Source organism: Panthera uncia, chromosome A2 (assembly GCF_023721935.1).
Source record: "Panthera uncia isolate 11264 chromosome A2, Puncia_PCG_1.0, whole genome shotgun sequence".
Classification (NCBI taxonomy): Eukaryota; Metazoa; Chordata; class Mammalia; order Carnivora; family Felidae; genus Panthera; species Panthera uncia.
In genome coordinates this window covers 78,660,662-78,674,483 of record NC_064816.1, presented here as the reverse complement: position 1 = coordinate 78,674,483, position 13,822 = coordinate 78,660,662, and the positions used below count along the sequence as shown (strand labels likewise).

At 38.7% G+C, this 13,822-nt stretch overlaps 1 long non-coding RNA gene across 3 annotated transcripts in view; it reads left to right on the top strand.

The window, feature by feature from the left end:
• LOC125930807 (uncharacterized) overlaps positions 1-13,822 on the top strand; it is a 98,364-nt gene that overhangs the window by 3,289 nt on the left and 81,253 nt on the right. For all 3 annotated transcript variants that reach the window (XR_007460252.1, XR_007460251.1, XR_007460250.1), the window contains one exon: positions 13,203-13,384. This is a non-coding gene — a long non-coding RNA (uncharacterized LOC125930807). The remainder of the gene's footprint in view (positions 1-13,202; positions 13,385-13,822) is intronic.

The window sequence follows — 13,822 nt, the reverse complement described above, 5'->3', positions numbered from 1 at the left end:
TCTTTCCCACACCTTTTCATTCTCTCCTCTATAACAAGCTCTGTTGAAAACATACCCCATATACCCTGCTTCTCCATCTTGTTTGAAACCTTGAGGACACAGCCTGTACATTTGAAAGTTGTTTCTTCTCAGGGCGCCTGAGTGACTCAGTCAGTTAAGTGTCCGACTCTTAATTTCAACTCAGGTCATGATCTCACATCAAGACTCCACACTGGTCTTGAGCCTGCTTAAAATTCTCTCTGTCCCTCTCACAGAATTTCAGGTTGTTAGTACTCTTTCAAAGTCATGTCAAAATCCCTCCCTTCTATCAGATTTTGTGGTATGGCTGTATCATCCTTCACTGACTTCCTGGTCATTTTGCCACACTTAATGAAGATTTTGATATTTTGCTTATGTTCATGCCCTGTACCCTTCAGCCAACATTTTAACTGACCTCAGCGTCCACACTTATGAGCCATCCAATATTCTTGCCTCAGTGTTTCTTCTAGGACTTGCATTTCCATCCTGTTTCAGTCACAAAATAGCCCTTTCCTGATCCTTTTCATCACTCTTCCATCTCTGAAATCCTAAACTATAGTGTTTTAATATTCAGGTTCCTCATTCCTCTATACCATACCCTTCGCTTTGACCTCAGCAGTACTCCCAGACTCTAGATCTTTCTTTTTTACCTAATTATGATTGCCAAATAAAATATAGGACACCCAGTTAAATTTGGATTTCAGGTAAACAATGAATAAATTTTTAATATAAGTATCCCCCTACAGAATTTGGAATGTATTTATACTAAAAAGATCATCTTTTTTTAATTAAAAAAAATTTTTTTTAATGTTTATTTATTTTTGAGAGATAGAGTGCAAGGGGAGGGGCAGAGAGAGAGGGAGACACAGAATCTGAAGCAAGCTCCAGGCCCTGAGCTTTCCACACAGAGCCCAACACAGGGCTTAAGCTCATGAACCATGAGATCATGACCTGAGCTGAAGTTAGATGTTTAACCCACTGAGCCATCCTGGTGCCCCTAATTTTTTTTCTTAATGTTTATTTATTTTTGAGAGAGAGAGATACAGAGTACGAGCAGGGGAGGGTCGAAGAGAGAGGGAGACACAAAATCTGAAGCAGGCTCCAGGCTCCACGCTGTCAGCACAGAGCCCAACACGGGACTCAAACCCATGAACTGTGTGATCATGAAATGAGCTGAAGTCAGATGCTTAACCGACTGAGCCACCCAGGCACCCCAAAAATAATCTTTATTTATCTGAAATTCAAGCTTAACTAGATGCCCCTTTTTAATTTTCTCAGTAAATCTGGAAGCCCTATAGTAATCCATCCTTTCTATACTTTCTTCACTCTCCAGCCTAGAGTCTATAGTATGTAATTGGTAGCATACGTTTACTAACACCTCAGTTCCTCACACTGTAATTCTCTTCCTCTCCATGCTGCTGGCAACGTCTATACCTGCTCTTCTGTAGCCGGCCTGAGCATTGTTCCCTCTTTTCCGTTTAAATGTTTGGCACATGTCCCTGCTCTCGATCTCACTTTGCACACTTCTTTGTGATAGTATGCATCACAGTGTCTTCTGATAGCTCACAAATGCTGACAGTTCCCAACTTCCCACCTGCCTTAACCTTGTATCTGATTACTGACTCTTACCCAGATGCCAAGCGGACATTGCCACCAGTGTGGCCACAAATACCTCCGAGTTCATACCACCCATTCCCATCCTCCCCTGTGTCATTTCCTACATTCCTTACCATTCAAGCTACAAACTTGGGAATCTTTGACTTCTTTTTTCCCTCCTCCTCCACATTCAGTGGGTCACTGTCTCTAGCCAGTTCCTCTTCATTCTTGCTGCTGCTTCTTGCCTTCAGGCCTCAAGCCATCTTGGGTTTTGTCAATGATTTCCTTACGAACTGGTCTGTCTGCGTTCAGTCTTGCATCTTCTAAACTATGCTCCATGTTGCTACCAAATTGTATTTCTAAAATGTAAATCTGGAGGTGCCTGGGTGGCTCAGTTAATTAAATGTCCGACTCTTGATTTTGCCCCAGGTCATGATCTCATGGTTTGTGAGTTGGAACCCTGCATTGGGCTCCATGCTGACAGTGCAGAGCCTGCTTGGGATTCTCTCCCTCCGTCTCTCTCTCTGCCCCTCCCCTGCTCATCCGCTCGCTCTCTCTCGCTCTCTCTCTCAAGAATAAGTAAATTAAAAAAAAAAAAAAAAAAAACCTTTAAAATGTAAACTCAATTATCCTTCAGTCTCTTCAGGAATTCCCTTTTGCATATGGAATAAAAGTCACTTTTTAGTATAGATATGAGCCATTCTTGATATATAACCCCACCACTATCTTTCTAACTCTCTTACAGCTTCCCTCTCTTTCATCTATTCTGAACTATGTGTAATTGCTAAAAGAGTTGCACTCCCTGTCGCCATGTGCATTCTGTTTCCTCTGCCTGGAATACAGTAATAAAGCTCTGCTTGCCCTTTCAGATTTAGTTTAAATATCTCCCTTGGCGGTGCTTCCTGACTGGTCAGTGAGAATTGAGCATCCCTTTGTGCCATCATCATTCTACATAGGATCATTGGTCTCTGCTTTTAGCCTGTGAGCTCCTCTTTGGCAGAGATAATGCAGTATTTATATTTGTGTGCATAGTATCTGGGATGGTCAGTGCTCAATAAATGTATATTGAAAAGACCTGTGTAAAGTGCAGGTTTGTGATCTTTATGGTAAGATGGGGACCTGGGGCTACAAACATGAATGCCAGATGGTCTTGGTGCATTCAAAAATAATAAAAATAAGGCAAGCTGAATGTTTAGTCTAGAGGAGGACTGTGGAAAACTAAGAATACTTGCCTTATCTACAAGGTACATTTGCTTCTCAGCTCTAACTGATTATTTCCGTATGGAAATGCAGTGGGCCTACTTGCTAGATATCTAGATTTTTTTAAAGTGAAATTTCCTAAGAAGCTGTGTGAGCCAAACAAAACTTATCAGGCGTGTAACCCAGTGTGACTTCTTATCTAGAAAAGAACAGCTTAGTTTGGGTAAGGTAGCTTTTGAGAGTTTCGTTTGTTAATCCACAACCCTACCTTTGTCAGTTGCTGAAATAGATGCTAAGTAAATGCATTTGGCCCTTGAATGACATAAATGTCAACTACATGGGTACACTTATGTGTGGATTTTTTTCAATAACCATAGTACAGTGCTACAAATATTTCCCTTATTAGTAACATTTTTTCTAGCTTACTTTATTATAAGATTACGGTATATAATATAAACAACATACCAAATATGTATTAATTTACTGGTATTGTTAAGGTTTCTAGTCAATAGTAGGCTACTAGTAGTTAAGTTTTTGGGGAGTCAAGGTTGTATGTGGATTTTTGACTGCACAGGTAACAGTTAGGACCTCTAGTCCCCGTATTGTTCAGGAGTCAACTTATACTCAGGTTTCCAGCCATAATGTTTGTTAGCAGAGCTTAGAGCTGCCTGCTGCACCTCTTAGAATCTGGTTTCTGTATACATGATGCCCTCCCAGTATTCCTGAGCTGAACTATATTTTCACTGTGCCAGTACACTATCCTCTGGCGTTGTCCTGACACCCTTGGCTAAAGGTCTTTGTGCTTTATAAAACCCCATATTAACCTTAAAGACATCTCTTCTACCAGTCTGGCTTGGACATCTCAAAGCCCTGCTTCTACCACATTGACCTGCTCATCTTTATGTGTCTTTCTGACTTGAGTTATTGCTTGTAAAGAGTGGTTCTGTGCTTTAAGAAAGCCTGACCTTTTCAGCTACCATGTTGTCAGTTCTAATTTAGTCTACGTCTAGTACAGGGGCCAGCAAATTTGTTTTCAAAGAGTCCAGTAATAAATATTTTAGGGTTTGCAGACCACATGGTCTTTGTAGCAAATATTGTTTGTTGCACAAAAATAGCCATAGATAGCATGTAAATGAATGGGTGTGATTATGTTTCAGTAAAACTATATAAAATTAGGAAGCAGGCTAGATTTGACTGCAAGAGATAGTTTGCTGACTGTTGTTTTAGGATTTTGATTTCTACCTTTATACCATGTGAAAAGATGGTTGAAGATCGCATGCCACACTCCACTCATGCTGCATTAGCCACACTAGCTTTCTCTCTTTTCCTTGATCATGCCCATTCCTATCTGAGACCCTTTGCCCAGTCTGTTTCCCCTGCCTGGAATGCTTCCTCCCTCCCACCCCCAACTCTCTATTCTTGCAGGTGTCCTAAAGGCTTTCTTTGACCATTCAATTGAAGGTGGCTCTCTTTTCATTATTCTTTATCACAGTATTCTCTGTTTCAGAGCACCTATCACAGTTTATAATTACTTTACAATTATTTCTTTACTTTTTATCATCTCCCTCAGTAAACAGTAAGCTCCATAGGACACAGATCATATCTTTTTTTTATTCATTCCAATTCACCGGTGTATCTGTAGAATCTAACAAAATGTCTTGTATACATTAAACACTCAACAAATGTTTATTGGATATATCAGTATAGATAAATCAGTCAGTGAGTCAGTCTGAATTATGATTTGCCAATGTAATTGTTTTCACCAGAAAATGATAGAATAGTTCTATAGTAGTCTAAAGGTAAAACTACCAAAAAAAGTCAAAATTTTAGCTTTCTGATGAATCCAGTTATGTCCACATACGGGTTTCAGTCATAATAATTGTTTCCTAATATATTTGTACATTCATGCACTGAAAATTCATACAACTAAAATGCCATTCTATATAACTTTTTTCCCAAAGGTACAGACAGAATGGCTCCAGCTGAATAAGTAAAACAACACCAAGTTATAGCATGAGATTTTATGTGGCATTATATCTCCTACAGGGACGTTCAAGGCTATAAGAAAAACACTGATTATAATTCTGTCCTTTAGGAAGAAAGGTATGTTTAGATAATAGATGAAATAGTGACAGGAGTAAGAGGGTCAATTTTGATTCTTTGGTAGCTGTCTTCAGAATTATAGAGTTAAGCAACTAAATAAATTTCAAAAAGAACTCTATTAAATTAGAACAAAACATAGTATCTAAGGCTACTTAGTCTCTTTGTATGTATCTGAAAACCTTTTGTTGTATTAGTGGAGTAAAAAACCTTTAGATCAACATTGCATCTATCCACACCTAACCTGTTAAAAGAACTATTGGACTTACCTTCAGAAAAGGAAACTTATGAAGCTGCATATATTACATTATTGCCCTTTCTACTGGCAAATAAGATTTCTATCAAGTTTGAAGTCCATGTATACATATATGGCAAGAACCCACTGAACCATAGATACATCATCAATTTCTTTGGTATACCGACACTGGGCTCTGTAATGATTATGTAAATCCTTTCCCTCACCCTAATTGTAATCACTGAACTTACGAAGTAGAAAAGAAGCTATTTGAGATCCCAGGGTTGAAGCATACTATATGTTGTAAATAGAAGTGTTTCATACAGAAATAAATAAGAGGCATTCAATTATTATGAGATACGAGAAAAAATTAAAGTACCCAAATAGCATTTATTAACCAAATAGTATCCAACATAAAATGTTTTTTAAAAAATAAAGGATCTAGGTGTGTGCCTGGGTGGCTCAGTTGGTTAAGTGTCTGACTTTGGATCAAGTCATGATCTCACGGTTCTTGGGTTCAAGCCCCATGTTGGGCTCTGTGCTGACAGCTGGAGCCTGCTTTGGATTCTTTGTCTCCCTATCTCACTGCCCCACTTGTGCACGCGCGCTCTCTTTCTCTCTCAAAAATAAACATTAATTTTTTTTTTTATAAAAAATTAAAAGAAAGGATCTGGGGCACCTGGGTGGCTCAGTCAGTTAAGCATCCAACTTCGGCTGAGGTCATGATCTCACAGTTCGTGGGTTCAAGCCCTGCATCGGGCTCTGAGCTGACAGCTCAGGGCCTGGAGCCTGCTTTGGATTCTGTGTCTCCCTCTCTATCTGCCCCTCTTCTGCTTGCATGCTCTGTCTCTCTCTCTCAAAAAACAAAAATAAATAAATAAATAACTAAATAAAAGATGGGGGCACCCGGCTGGCTCAGTCAGTGGAACATGTGACTCTTGATCTTAGAGTTGTAAGTTCAAGCCCCACTTTGGGTATAGAGATTGCTTAAAAAACAAATAAATAAATAATTTAAAAAATAAAAGATGAATTTGGGACACTGGAAGAGGATTATCTGTTAAATTCAGCAGCCACTTTCAGTTCAGTTGGATATCTCCAAAACTTTTCGGATTTATCATGCAGCTCCTTCTCACAATATTTTACAGGTTCCTCTTCTTCTCAAGCATTAAATAGTAGAGGCGCTGAAATTTCAATTCAAGGACACTTTTTTCCCTCTCACGTTATTTTTCCTGGCCAATCTCAAACATGCCATAACTTTAATAAATTAGTCTTATAGTTACAGCTCCCCAATGGACATCTCTAGACCTGACTGTTCCTGTGTGTTTATGACCTATCTAATCAGCATCTTCCATGGATATGTCAAAAACACCTCAAACTCAACATTTCTGTGGCAGAGATGGCTAGTATTTGTTTGCCCCCTTCTTCCTTACTACCGGAACCTTTATTTCATTTCGTTTGCAATGTGCCTAGGTTAACAAGAAAAAATAGCCTTCCCAACCTCCCTTCCTCTTGGAGATGGCAATAATATGGTGGATGTCTTTGGGTGAGGTTTTCAGGAAGGCCTTTTAAGGGTGGGAAGAGACACTTAGCCTATTTTCCCTTTCCCCTTTCTCTCCTGCCTGGAACTTGGATAAAGGGAAAAAAAAAAAAGGGCAGTAAATGGTCAAGATTGAAAGCTTCCAATCCATATATTTTTTTATTCAACATTTTAGATGAGTTGAATTCTCACCTCTCAACCTGTAGTATCATTTTCCAACAAATATAAGCCAACCACTTGCTCAACCACAATCTTCTTTCCAGTTTGAATATGCACTCAAGTTCAGCAGAAAGAGAGCAAAGTAGAGGAAAGTGAAGCTGAAAAGTGTAAGTGAGGGAGTAGCCCACTGTTTAAAGGCTTCATTGAAGAGCCAAAAGGAACCACAAAGCAGAAAGAAGGTATAAAGAGTAAAAGGGGCCAATAAAGTAAATAGAAACCATCTATAAATATGTCTCTTCTGGAGTTAATTTTGCTGCCAGAATTTTAATATGGGAGGACATCAGATCATTTTAGAAAAGGATAGGAAGCCTATAAAATGTATGACAGGAACCTTATTCAATGTTGTAAAGCTCTTAAAAGCATGTTTTGTCGTTCCACTCAATTCTCTGGGAAGAAGGAACTATTTTAGTTGATGACTGGTGGGTAGAGGGTAAAATATAACCATGAAACCTAGGTATGGCAAAGAGGTGTAAAGAAAAATGATAAACTCATAGAATATCTGGATTGAAAAACCAATCCTATACCCAGTTTGTGAATTTTCTTTACTACATACCCTTTCCTTTCTTTTCGAACAGGAAAACTTCACCTCCAGAATAATTGTTCTCTGCTTTGTAGCTTTAGCCACACTATCTGACCATTACTATGGGTAGAAGGATAATATTTACTGAGTGCCTCATGTAAGCCTCATATTTGTGGACATTTCACTTTATCCCGTGCTTTCAAAAAAGTTTTCCAAGGCAATTTTCAAAACTGAGCTCGAATGGCACATTCATTCTGACTCTAAAGCAGTTTTCTTTCTAATGTGTCCTGTCTTGCAGGGGAGAGCAGAACTTTAAAGCATCAAAAAAAAAAAAAAATTGTTTTTAATTTTATTTATTTTGAGGGGCAGGGGGTGGGGAAAGAGGATCCAAAGCAGCCTCTGTCCTGACAGCAAAGAGCCCCATGAATTCAGGAACTGTGAGATAATGACCTGACCAAAGTCGGCCACCTAACTGACTGAGCCACCTACGTGCTCCTAAAGCATCAGATTTTAAATTCAAACATTTACCAGACCTTTTTAGAAGTTTCAGTTAATTAAATTCCTATATTCTGAAAATGGGCATTCAAAAAAGGTACCATGTTTCTTAGGGCACTGGTGCTTTTTTATCTCCCAGAAAAGAATAGGCCAGCATTACTACTAGGGGAAGGAGTGAGAGTGGGAGAAAGTAGGAAAGACCAACAGACCTATGGAAACAGTGGCCTCAGCTTTTATTTTATTTATTTATTTACTTATTTACTTATTTATTTATTTATTTATTAATGTTTGTTTATTTTTGAGAGAGAGAGACACACACACACACACAGAGCATGAGCAGGGGATGAGTCAGAGAGAGAAGGAGACATAGAATCTGAAGCAGTCTCCAGGCTCCGAACTGTCAGCACAGAGCCTGACATGGGTCTTGAACTCACAAACCATGGGATCATGACCTGATCTGAAGTCAGATGCTTAACTGACTCAGTACCCAGGCACCCCTGGCTCCAGCTTTTACAGAAAATTTATAATTCAGTTGCCCAGAGAAAGTCTGGGTAACCTGAACATCGTGAAACAAGTCTAACAGATTCCAAGGGGCAAGGGGGATGACCCACAGTTAGAAGACAACAGTTTTGTGCAAACACTGCCCCTAGAACCAGGGCATTATGAAGCTATGACTGTCACAAAGTTATCATTTCATTATTTTAGCTTTACAGATTTTACTTTGAAAAGCTTTTTTGTATAATTTGTACAGAGCCATGAAGTAACATGTATCTTGCCTTAGATTCAAGTGCTGGCTCTTGATTCTCATCAGATGAATAACTATCTCTATACCATTTGATTCAAAAATAGATGTATAATTAAACAGCTATACTAAAGAACCATCAAATAAATAACCACTTTTTAAGTTAACTTTTAAATCTAACTCAAGCTGTATTGTAATTCCTATTTTTTTTTTTTTTTTAAGAACTGATTTTTAAGTAATCTCCACACCCAACATTGGACTCAAACTCATAACGCTTACATCAAGTCTCCCACTCCACTGACTGAACTGGTCAGGCACCCCTGTAATTCGTATTCTTAGGATTTTAATGTTGGTCTTTTCTCTATATTCGATTTTAATGCCTAAAAAATACTAAGTTCTACACTATTGTCACTCGGAGTTTTAACATCTATTAGTGAAGAGGATGGGAAAAAAAGGTACAAATCTGGTACCTGGAAACCTTGAATACCAAGGCACAAAGCCTCGGGTCAAAGTTTGCCATATCCATCCTTGCCAACAGAGATGAACAAGTCCAACGGCCAAAGTGGATAAACTTTCTTTTTGTAAAGTTATTGTAACTTGGGTGGAATTTGTCTTGAAGTCTTAATCTTGCCATTTGAGTTCACAAATACTAGCAGTGTGCCTGGCTCATCACTTTGATACAGGTCACAAGCGTGGGGAGTATAGATGTTGAGTCTCTTCTTCACCGTGAACTGTCAGCACATAGGCATAGCTATTAGAGGCACAAAAGGTCTAAATACCAAGGGAAGTGCTTCAATGATTATCATAGGAAAATAAGCCTAAAGTAATGCAGCATCAATATAACTACAGGTATACAGTCATAATGTGTAGTGCTTATAAATCAATAAATAACTTAGTTTGGGGATTAAATACTATTTCTGATACTCCAGGTAGAGGCATTAAACAGAAAAATATAAATACATTAGTGGCAAATGATACAGATTTTTTAAAGATGCGGAGGACATCATTATTTTTATTTCTATTGGGATACTAATAATGCCAATTACCGCTGTATAGATAATTGAAAATACAAATCATATTTATCTCAACTCACATTAACTCTTCTGCCTCCCAGGATAATCTCTCATGTTTATGATGAGAGATTTTAGTAATTAAAAATTTTTTTTCTAAGTTTTTTAACATTTATTTTTGAGAGACAGAGATAGAGCACAAGCAGGGGAGGAGCAGAGAGAGAGAGGGAGACACAGAATCCAAAGCAGGCTCCAGCCTCCAAGCTGTCAGCACAGAGCCTGATGCAGGGCTCGAACTCATGGACCCCAAGATCATGACCTGAGCTGCAGTTGGCCGTTTAACCAACAGAGCCACCCAGGGACCCCCAAAATTTTTTTGCGATTCAGTGATGTTATTACTTTCTACAGTTTCTTTATTCCTTGATATACTACGACTTATGCTAGAGGTGCTTGCTTTTCTTACTACCTATTATGAATTCCCCTTTTCAGTTTATTTTCAACTAATTATTAGATAGCCTGCTTTTTATTGTCCATATGCATTAAGTAGTTAGCAGGTACTTATTTTTTTCTGTTTTTGTTTAAGTAATCTCTATACCCAACATGAGGCTCAAACTCACAACCCAAGATCAAGAGTCGCCAGGTGCCCCAAGTTAGCAAATACTTACTAAACATCCACTTGGTACCCAACAGTAGGCTAAGTTCTGGGAATATAGCAGTAGGCAAGGCAGACATGGTCCCTGTCCTCATGGAGCAAACCTTACTATCTAGTCACAAGATCTGTTTCCAATAAGCCTTTCGTTGATGCTTAATTATTCAAGACTCTTCTCTCATTTCTTACTTATTTATTCATACAACAAACAGTAGTGAGTATCTGTATGGACCCAGGACACCATGACGATATAATTGAGAAAACAGACATAACCTAAATTATAGCACTGTCGTTAAAGTAATGCAGTGGTAGCATGAAGTATATACATTGAAAATAGAAAAGGCAGATCAACAGCTCTGGATGGAAAAGAGAATATTCAAGCAGAATTAAAGATTAGTAAGCAAAGAAGACGGAGAAGGACTCTTGAGGCTGAGGAACGAGCATTTGGAAAAAGATAAGGAATGACATGTTCAATATGCTATTCTCTGTAAGAACTTCATTGTAGTTAAGTATAAAGGACACAAAGTGCCATAAAAGGAGAGGAGTCTCTCAAATGAGCTAGAGCCAGATTGTGAAAGGTTTTGCTCACGACTGCCTTGGCATGTTGGAGTCATTGAACACATCTTATTAACTTAAGGGCTTAAATGAGGAAGAATGAAAAATGTTCATGTAACTGTGTTTCACTTCCTTCTAATTGCTCATGGGTTTCACCAGGTGCTTCTTCCTGACTTTAACTGAATAGTTCTGCTTGCCATACAAGACTCGTTTGCATTTTAACTATCATGTAATACTTAAACACTATTGCAGTTATCACAGCTTTCTCACAAACCAAGTAATAATAGGCACAATTTGAAATTTGAAATTAGATTTACTTTTGTTCTCACTAATAAATTGTTTGACTTTAAAATGATACATTCATTTCACACAACTAATCTCTTCATTTAGCATGCAAATACTTTGAAAGTAAAATCATTAAATACTTTGATGTTGGTTATAAAACAATACTCAGGTAGCTTCTTCCTGCTATTTCTCTATTTTTTTTTTAAGTTAAAAGTCTATTTTGAAGAGATTTTTGCCACACATATAAATGCCAAAGCAGGGGAAAATGGTTTAAAATACCATTAAACTAGGGGCACCTGGGTGGCTCCATCGGTTAAGCAACTGACTTCTGCTCAGGTCATGATCTCACAGTTCGTGGGTTCGTGCCCCGTGTCAGGCTCTATGCTGACAGCTCAGAGCCTGGACCCTGCTTCGGATTCTGTGTCTCCCTCTCTCTCTGCCCCTCCCCCTCCTCGTGCTCTGTCTCTCTTGTCTCTCAAAAATAAATAAACGTTTAAAAGAAATTTTTTTTAAAAAATAAAATACTGTTAAACTAAATAAAGGCAATGAAGCTTAAACCAATGGTTATTCTTATGGGAGGCACCAAGTCAATACTTATCCCATTCTTGAGAAGAAATATCTGAATGCAGGATGTTTGTGGTTTTAAAGTAAGTCTTTCCTTAAGTTCAGGAAACATATATTAAGTACTTACTCTATGCCAAACTTGATTTTAGTCACTAAAAATATAAATATGAGTAAAACATGTTTCCTGCTCTCAATGGACTTGTCATCTACTGAAATGTTAAGTTGAACCATATGAAATTGCTTTTTTTAGGTCAAAAATGGTCAAATACCAGTTCAGCCTAACATGTATATGTAAACAGATTTTCCATGATAGAGATAGGAACGAGGTACTACACACACTGAGAGAGTGCTTCATGCTGCCTAGAGCATTCAGTGAAAGCTTCCCAAAGGAGATGACGTTTGAGCTGAGTTTTAGAAAATGATTGGGAGTTCACTGTGTGTTTACAGGAAGCGAAGAGAATGAGGGCATTCCAGAAATAGGAAACAGCATGTGCAGAGTTGTTGAAGCGAGAATGAGCCTAGCGCATGTGGGAAATTGCACATAGTTCAGACTGGTTGCAATGCCAGATATGTTGGGGGTGACAGGAGACGAGGCAGGTGAAGTAAGCAGAGGGCAGATGGTGGAAGGTTGGATGTTTTAAGCCAAAGAGCTTGATTTTATCCTTGAAATTGGTGAGATGTCTGTAATCTAGGGAGTGTGCAAGGCAATCTGTCAGGAGTCAGAAAGAAAATATTACTAGTTATATGTATATATTTTTAAGTTTACTTATTTATTTTGAGAGAAACAGAAACAGCAGGAGCAGGGGAGGGCAGAGAGAGGGAGAGAGAGAGAGAAGCCCAAGCAGGCTCCATCATGCCAGCACAGAGCCCAACATGGGGTGTGAACTCCTGAAACCGTGAGATTGTGACCTGAACCAAAACCAAGAGTCAGACACGCAACCAGCTGAGCCACCCAGGTGCCTCTACTTCATGTATATTTACCTTTGCCTTATCTTTTTCAAATTTCCAATTAAATAGGGGTTATAGGGGGCGCCTGGGTGGCTCAGTTGATTAAGCATCTGACTCTCGGTTTCAGCTCAAGTCATGATCTCAGTTCGTGAGTTTAAGGCCCACATCAGGCTCTGTGCTGACAGCATGGAGCCTTTTTGTGATTTTCTCTCTCTCTCCCTCTCTCTCTGCCCCTCCACTGCTCTCTCTCTCAAAATAGTAAATAAATAAACTTAAAAAAATAGGGGTTATAATGTATATAATTCTTAATGCAGTACTGGATGTGAATAGTGTATAAATAAATGTACATGTATTATGGTGTGTTACAGACTGAATTGTGTTCCCCAAAATTCATGTTGAAGTTCTAACCCCTAGTATCTCAGAATATGACTTTGTTTGGAAATAGGGTACTTGCAGATATAATTAGTTAAGATCACACCAGAGTAGTGTGGGCCTCTAATCCAGTATAACTGGTGTCCTTATAAAATAGATCACGCCACATGAAGATGGAGGCAGATGTTGGACTGATGCTTCTACAAGCCAGAGAACTCCAAGGTGTCCAGCATATCATCAGAAGCTATGGGAGAGGCATGAAACAGATCTTTCCCTCACTGCCCTCAGAAGGAACAGGTGGTGCTGACACCTTGATCTCGGATTCTAGCCTCCAAAACTGTGAGACAATTTTCTCTTGTTTAAGCCATCTAGTTTATGGTACTTTGTTATGGTGGCCTTTGAAACTAATACATGGTGCATGGTCGAAAAGTTTGGAGACCCCAGTTAGAGAATGAGAGCCATGGAAGAATTGGTATATGTTTAAGAGTCCAAACTATATATGTCCTGTCTTTATTCATTTTCTATATTTAATAACTTATTTTAGGGCACCTAGGTGGCTCAGTTGGTTAAGCATCTGACTTCATTCATGTCATCATCTCACAGCTCATGAGTTTGAGCCCTGCATTAGACTCTGTGCTGACAGCTCAAAGCCTGGAGCCTGCTTCTGATTCTGTATCTCTGTCTCTCTCTGCCCCTTTCCCCGCTCAAGTTGTGTGTCTCTCTCTCAAAAATAAATAAACATTAAAAAAAAAAAAACTGTAAAAAGTAAATAACTAA